Source organism: Odocoileus virginianus, chromosome 10 (genome assembly GCF_023699985.2).
Source record: "Odocoileus virginianus isolate 20LAN1187 ecotype Illinois chromosome 10, Ovbor_1.2, whole genome shotgun sequence".
In the NCBI taxonomy this organism is placed as follows: Eukaryota; Metazoa; Chordata; class Mammalia; order Artiodactyla; family Cervidae; genus Odocoileus; species Odocoileus virginianus.
In genome coordinates, this window is record NC_069683.1 from 20,697,465 (window position 1) to 20,705,946 (window position 8,482).

The 8,482-nt window shown below is 37.4% G+C and overlaps 1 pseudogene; it reads left to right on the forward strand.

Annotated features, from left to right (window-relative positions):
- LOC110130132 (ATP synthase subunit d, mitochondrial pseudogene) overlaps positions 1–5,973 on the forward strand; it is an 82,492-nt pseudogene extending 76,519 nt beyond the window's left edge.
- Positions 5,974–8,482: the final 2,509 nt, after the last annotated feature.

An 8,482-nucleotide genomic window follows, 5' to 3' on the forward strand; every position in this document is an offset into this window, starting at 1 on the left:
CCTTATGAACTAAAAAGCCTCTTGATGAAAGTGAGAGAGGAGAGTGAAAAAGCTGACTTAAAACTCAATGTTCAGAAAACTAAGATCATGGCATCTGGTCCCATCACTTCATGTCAAATAGTTGGGGAAACAATGGAAACAGTGACAGACTTTATTTTTGGGGGCTCCAAAATCACTGCAATGGTGACTGTAGCCATGAAATTAAAAGATGCTTGCTCCTTGGAAGAAAAGTTATGGCCAAGTTAGACAGCATATTAAAAAGCAGAGACATTACTTTGCCAACAAAGGTCCATCTAGTCAAAGCTATGGTTTTTCCAGCAGTCATGTATGGATGTGAGATTTGGACTATAAAGAAAGCTGAGTGCCAAAGAATTGGTGCTTTTGAACTGTGGTGTTGGAGAAGACTCTTGAGAGTCCTTTGGACTGCAAGGAGATCCAACCAGTCCATCCTAAATGAATCAATCATGAATATTCATTGGAAGGACTGATGCTGAAGTTGAAGCTCCAATACTTTGGCCACCTGATGTAAAGAACTGACTCATTTGAAAAGATCTTGATGCTGCGAAAGTTTGAAGGCAGGAGGAAAAGGGGACGACAGAGGTTGTATGGCATCACCGACTAGATGGACATGAGTTTGAGTAAACTCCGGGAGTTGGTGATGGACAGGGAGGCCTGGCGTGCTGCGGTTCATGGGGTCACAACGAGTTGGACATGACTAAGCAACTGAATTGAACTGAGTGACTGAACTGAACAGAACTGAATTCCTAAGTTGAGAAGTCTGAATACCTAATATGACCTCTAGCTGTAGTCAGACCTGAGAGCAATAGTTTCTCTGTTGACCTGGTAATTCTTAAATCAAATAGACTCTGTGGCCCAAGATCGCTGTTTGTATTTACACTGACATAACATTTGAACTCCAGCCTCATGTATTTTCAGATTGACTAGAATTGAACCTAACCCTTTGTATCTCCACCTGAACCCAACTGGCACTATGACTGTGACCAGATCTTAGCTGATCCATCTGGATACCACTGCACATTACAAACCAAAGCAAAGGAGAAATGTGTGCCCTCAAATCTCACATGCAGAATTTGGCCAAAATGTATGGGATTCAAACATGTTATAATCTTGTACCTGTAAAATTCTGCATAATATTATCTTAGAAAAAACAAAGATTGTAGAAGTTCTTGACTATTTTTTAAAATGATGATCCTTCTCTCATGAGAGAAGAGATGATTTGAACTCATGTCATTAGGAGCTCATGATAAGGCATGGTTTAGACTATATACTCCAAACATCAGTTATTTGTTGAAACAAGGGTAGGAGACTAAAGCACAGGATATCTTAAACATTTAAAAACTAAATGTCATAGTAATGTGAACGTTTGTCACTTGGGAATAATTCAGCTGGTCTCCTAGACATAAAAAAGTGAGACTTTCTCACCTAATTCAGTGGGGGAAGAAAATGACCAAATTATATTCACAAAGTTCTACTGCAGTTGAATCTTTCTCATCCTTATTTCTAAGATAGAAGAAGTATATACTTTTGAAAAAAATAATGAAGAAGGAAATCATACAAGAAGACTGCTAAGAAGTCAGAGAACATAAAATTGCTAATTAATATTATCATAATTAGAACTTTATAAATCCACATTGACTGAATTCCTGGCAGTTTGACCATTTCACACATGACATTATAAAAAGAACAAATTAATTAATTAAGATTTTGGCAAGAAGAGGGTAGTTTGATTTTTTTTTTTCCAAAAAGTTAACTGGAAAAATTTAATTAATAAGCACAAAGTGTACTTTATGTGGATAACTGATACCAAAATTGTGATATTTTTAATATATTTTTCAAAACAAGGTTAGTGATCTTCTTTTCCTGGAAAATGTGGAGATACAATTAAAAGCATTAATGAGGTCATTCTAGATTACTCCAGTTTAGTTAATGTTAATAGCTAAACAGATGTTCATATTTCTTCGACATAAGGTAAACTGTGGCCTCCTTGTATTATGGAGTTTCAGCAAAAATTCCATGACATAATTTAACTGAATGTTGATTTTTTTGAAGGGCAAACTTCTCAATCTCTACATGGTGATCTCTTTTTTTTTTTAGCTTCAAGTATAGCTGACTCGACTATGCAGACAATTCTTCTCTAAATTACTTGGAAAAAATATTTCTTCAGTAAGTCATATGTATTCTTTCCTATGACTTCTCTTTTTAAGAAATATCAATCATGTGGTAATTTTCCAACAGTTGATAAATGTCTATCAGAAAGATTACAGTGCAATTTGCAAGGAAAAAGGCTGTTTTTCCATGGTAGCTGAAACAGCAAAGAGTTCCCTTAAAAAAATTATCCATCAGTATTTATGACATTTCTAAAGGAATATGAAACAAAAACTCACAATTTAATTTTTAATATAAATATTTCTCAGTCTCCACTGAAGTCATCATGGAAGTTTTGATATTTTTAAACAAAAACAGCAATAAGAAATAAAACCTAGAATGCATTGAAACCTAAAAATTCTGTGAGACTCCAACATAGATAGCATATTAAAAAGCAGAGACTACTTTGCCAACAAAGGTCCATCTAATCAAAGCTACAGTTTTTCCAACAGTCGTGTATGGATGTGAGAGTTGGACTATAAAGAAAGCTGAGCGCTGAAGAACTGATGCTTTTGAACTGTGGTGTTGGAGAAGATTCTTGAGAGTCCCTTGGACTTCAAGGAGATCCAACCCATCAATCCTAAAGGATATCAGTCCTGAATTTTCATTGAAAGGACTGATGCTGAAGCTGAAACTTCAGTACTTTGGCCACGTGATGTGAAGAACTGACTCATTGGAAAAGACCGTGATGCTGGGAAAGATTGAAGGCAGGAGGAGAAAGGGATGATAGAGGATGAGATGGTTGGATGGCATCACTGAATCGATGGCCATGAGTTTGAGTAAGCCCTGGGAGTTGGTGATGGACAGGGAAGCCTGGAAGGTTGCAGTGCATAGGGTCACAAAGAGTCGGACAGGACTGAACTACTGAAGTGAACTGAGCCAAATAGAATTCTGGCCATAAAAAAGAACTGATTCACATATTAGCATTTAATAGATGTCCATGAAAATATATGGATAAATGAATAATGAGGCTGAAAAGGTTTAAGCAGTTTTCTTGATTTAAAAATAAGAAAATGTAGAAGCTGTAGACCTAAATTAGAATAGAATCCAATGTTTTGCAGCCAATTTCCTCTAGGCTCCCCTCTGTTTAGAGGCAGTGGATCTATTATATCTATAGAAAAAGACTATTTACCCTTAAATTAACCCTAAATTAAAAAAAAATTGCCATATAGAGAGGTAACTACCATGTCAATAATTTACTCTGAAATTAATAATTAAAAGAGAAGAGTTGACCATTTTTTCATCTTTTTAATAAAGGTTTCTAACTCATTGCTATTTGTTGAGAGAAATCTTTTCCCACAAATTAGTGATGTATAATAAACATTAAAGAAATGATGCAACTTAAAAAGTCATCTTTTGGCAGAATCCAATGATGCAATTGATTGACCTTAGACAATCAATGAACAATAAAATTATTGGGTAAAAGGTATTGGGTGAATTCAAATTTGGAAGATAATTTTAATATGTCAAAGTATGACCCCACACCCAACTCTTTGCTAAAATCAAAGAGGAAACTAATCTTTATAACAAAGGTATCTATTGGTCAAATATTAACCAAGTAGCCAAATCTGGCACCATTGCTAAGGACACTGATTTATATTATGTACTTTCTTGTATGCTGAAATGTGAAGTATACTATCTCACCTGTTAAGTGAACCTGCCAAAATATTTTACCTGTATCTAATTCAGGCATTGCTCCCAAATTCTAGTTTATAAACATACAGGGGAATAGAGGAACAATTAAATGATACTACAAGAAAACACTAAGATAATGCAAATATTGGGAACATTCTATAAAATAACTGACCCAGAGTCTTAAAATGTTAAAACATTAATTATACCATTGTCATGAAAAAATAAACAAATAAAAGAAAGTGGAACTTCTATAGATGAAAATAGGCTAAAAAGAGATGAGAACCAAGAGTAATTAATAAACTTAAAAAAATCCAAGTCCTAAAAAAGCAATAGTAACATACTTATTGCAGGCAACTCAGGAAATTGAAACATAAACAGGATATTAGATGAAATTGAGGTATTATGGTTAGTTTTCATAGGTCAGATAATATATAAGAGGATGTTATATAAGAGGATGCTTATATAAGAGGATGCAGTTACTTAAGAGGATATTTTTGTTTTTAGGAGACAATGCTGGAGTATTTAGGAGTGAAATACCATGAGCCACATATGGAAAATTTCAACAAGTGCCAAATTTATGTTGAATCTTAGTTGTTCATTCTTTTAACTTTTATACATATTTGAAAATTTAATAATGAAGAACTGGAAAAAATATTTTGTAGTAAGTGTAAGCCAATGATATATTGCCTAAGCTCTTATCAGTTAAGGGCCCTTAAAATTCGTCAAAATTTAAGTAGAATTGTTCTTAAAAGGAGAAGAAAACAGCTCAAATAAAATTTAGGTGGATTAACTTAGAGCCTATTATACAGAGTAAAGTAAGTCAGAAGGAGAAAAACAAATATCATATATTAACACATATATATGGAATCTAGAAAGATGGTCCCGATGAACCTATTTGCAGCTCAACAAAGGAGGTGCAGACATAAAGAACAAACTGGACACAGTAGGGGAAGGAGAGCGTGGGAGGAATTGAGAGTAGCATAGAAACAAAGGCTTCCCTGGTCGCTCAGACACTAAAAAATCTGCCTGCAATGTGGGAGACCTGGGTGTGATCCCTGGGTTGGGAAGATCCCTTGGAAGAGGGCATGGCAACCCACTCCAGTATTCTTGCCTGGAGAATCCCCATGGACATAGGTGCCTACAGATCGTGGGGTGCTGAAGAGTCAGACACGACTGAGCAACTAAGCAGAGGAGAGCACATGGAAACCAATACATTACCATATGTAAAATAGATCACCAGTGGGAATTTGCTATATGATGCAGGGAAATCAAATCTGGTGTTCTGTGACAATCTAGAGGGAAGGGACATGGGAGGGAGGTTCTAGAGAGGGGAGACATGTGTATACCAATAGCTGATTCACCCTGATGTATGGCAGAAACCAATACAACATTGTAAATGTAAAGAAAGTGAAAGTGAAAGTCACTCAGTCATGTCCGACTCTTTGTAACCCCATGGACTATACAATCTATGGAATTCTCCAGGCCAGAATACTGGAGTGAGTAGCCTTTCCCTTCTCCAGGGGATCTTCCCAACCCAGGGATTGAACCCAGGTCTCCCACATTGCAGGTGGCTTCTTTACCAGCTGAGCCACAAGGGAAGCCCAAAAATACTGGAGTGGGTAGCCTATTCTTCTCCAGCAGATCTTCCTGACTCAGGAATTGAATTGGGCTGTTGGTAAAGGATCTCAAGATCGCTGGATGGAAACTTGCTCTAAAAGCCATAGACTGGGTTAATTTGGAGAGATCACTTCTGGAAACCAGAAGGCCTTGGTGAACTCCTTAAAATCCAAGAATGAGACTATCACCCCAGGTTGGCTACTCTGCCTCAGAAGCCACCTGCCACTGACTGGATTTACTACGAGGCCAACAAGGCTAAGGCTGACTTGGTGGACGACTTTGAAAAGAAGTTTATTGCCCTGAAGTTCCCTATGCCAGGGCATAAATATAGTGCCCAGGTGGATGTTGAAGAAATAGGAGATGTGAAAAGTTGTGCTGAGTTTTTGTCTCTCTGGAAGACCAGGATTCAGGAATATGAGAAAGAGCTGGAGATGAGGGACATAGTTACATTTGTTCCAGATGACCACTGAAGACTTGAATGAAGTCTTCCCAGAAACCAAATTAGACAAGAAGAAGTACCCCTACTGGCCTCACAAGCCAACTGAAAATTTATAAACTTGAGTCAGGGAGAAAGCTCTGCCCCTCAAATCATAAACTCTAGACATTAAAAATAATTCAGTTCAGTTCAATTCAGTCACTCAGTTGTGTCCAACTCTTTGCGACCCCATGAATTGCAGTACGCCAGGCTTCCCTGTCCATCACCAACTCCCGGAGTTGACTCAAACTCATGACCATCGAGTCGGTGATGCCATCCAGCCATCTCATCCGCTGTCATCCCCTCCTCCTCCTGCCCCCAATCCCTCTGCATCAGGGTCTTTTCTAGTGAATCAACTCTTCACATCAGGTGGCCAAAGTACTGGAGTTTCAGCTTCAGCATCAGTCCTTCCAGTGAACACCCAGGACTGATCTCCTTTAGGGTGGACTGGTTGCATCCCCTTGCAGTCCAAGGGACTCTCAAGAGTTCTCCAACACCACAGTTCAAAAGCATCAATTTTTTGGTGGTCAGCTTTCTTTACAGTCCAACTCTCACATCCATACACGACCACTGGAAAAACCATAGCCTTGACTAGACGGACCTTTGTTGGCAAAGTAATGTCTCTGCTTTTTAATATGCTGTCTAGGTTGGTCATAACTTTTCTTCCAAGGAGTGTCTTTTAATTTCATGGCTGCAATCACCATCTGCAGTGATTTTGGAGCCCAAAAAAATAAAGTCTGACACTGTTTCCACTGTCTCCCCATTTATTTCCCATGAGGTGATGGGACCAGATGCCATGATCTTAGTTTTCTGAATGTTAAGCTTTAAGCCAACTTTTTCACTCTCCTCTTTCCCTTTCATCAAGAGGCTATTTAGTTCCTCTTCACTCATTTGAATGCAGAGTTCCAAAGAATAGCCAGGAGAGATAAGAAAGCCTTCCTCAGTGATCAATGCAGAGAAATAGAGGAAAACAACATAATGGGAAAGACTAGAGATCTCTTCAAGAAAATTAGAGATATCAAGGGAACATTTCAGGCAAAGATGTGTTCGATAAAGGACAGAAATGGTATGGACCTAACAGAAGCAGAAGATATTAAGAAGAGGTGGCAAGAATACACAAAAGAACTGTACAAAAAAGACCTTAATGACCCAGATAATCACAATGGTGTGATCACTGACCTAGAGCCAGACATCCTGGAATGTGAAGTTAAGTGAGCCTTAGAAAGCATCACTACTACAAAGCTAGTGGATGTGATGAAATTCCAGTTGAGCTATTTCAAATCCTGAAAGATGATGCTGTAAAAGTGCTGCACTCAATATGCCAGCAAATTTGGAGAACTCAGCAGTGGCCACAGGACTGGAAAAGGTCAGTTTTCATTCCAATCCCTAAGAAAGGCAATCCCAAAGAATGCTCAAACTACCGCACAATTGCAATCATCTCTCATGCTAGTAAAAATAATTACATAGTGAAAATAAATTAATTAAAAAAATTTCAAAGGTAGAAAGTCAGATAGATGGCAAATGGCCCTATCCAAAGTCACTTGTGATTAAACCCACTTTTTTTTTAAGATAAAAAAAGAAAAACTATAAAGGACTTTGTGGAAAAAATTACAGTAGACAAACTTATTCTCTAATCTGCAAAGTGTTCAGGGCCAATCTCATGTTTTTGGAAGCAGCAGCAACAACAAAATGATGAAAGGCAATTAAAAATAGGTATTGCCACTCATTTCTTTAAGAAAATGACTTGTCATTTCATTTATTAAAAATTCATTTATAGGGTCATCTCACTTCCCAAACCCCTTCTCCTGCATTTCTCCTAAGAACATGCTGTGTGTCAACAGACCATCAAGAATCACAGAATTCACCTTTCTCTCCTGTTGGTGCTTTTGTAGTTTTGATATTTCTCCCCATCATTGATTTTGTTCAACATGAGATAAAGTGACATTCCATTGAAGAAAAGCATGCAATTTATTCAGAAAAGTAAATATGCTTTACCTACTGATCTGAATTTGGTATAAGATCTTTAACACTTCTTCAACTATAAATTGGAGAGAGTTATATGACCACCTACCTCTTAGGGTAATTTATTTAATAATTTATTTTTTATGAAAATTTATTTGTGCATATACTGGCCAGACAATAGTCTGGTTGACTGAAAAACTGTTTGATCTTGAGTGGTAAATAGATGGTAGCATTCTACAGTAGATAAAAGAGCTATTTTCTATGTGGATACAATAATGGATCACCAGTCCTAGGCATTTGAATGGGTCTCCTAAAGCCTGGAAAGCTAAGCTGATACTTGAAGACCTAGTGGGATCTAACAAAGAGAAGAAAGTCAGTAAAGTCACTCTGGCAAGATGGGATAATATGTAAAGGCAATGAAATTTAATAGCTTGGTTCATCTACTGAAGTCAAACTGAGTGGGATGCAGAGATTTCAGTAGAACCGAGAGTATAAGAATAAGTGAAGACAAAGATGGGGTAAGAAAAGCAAGCAGTAGCCATATTGTGAAGGGCCTTCTATGTCTGGACTTCTATTCCCAGCAATGAGAGTTGATGACAAAAAGTTCAGTGCAGGTGATTCGTGTTT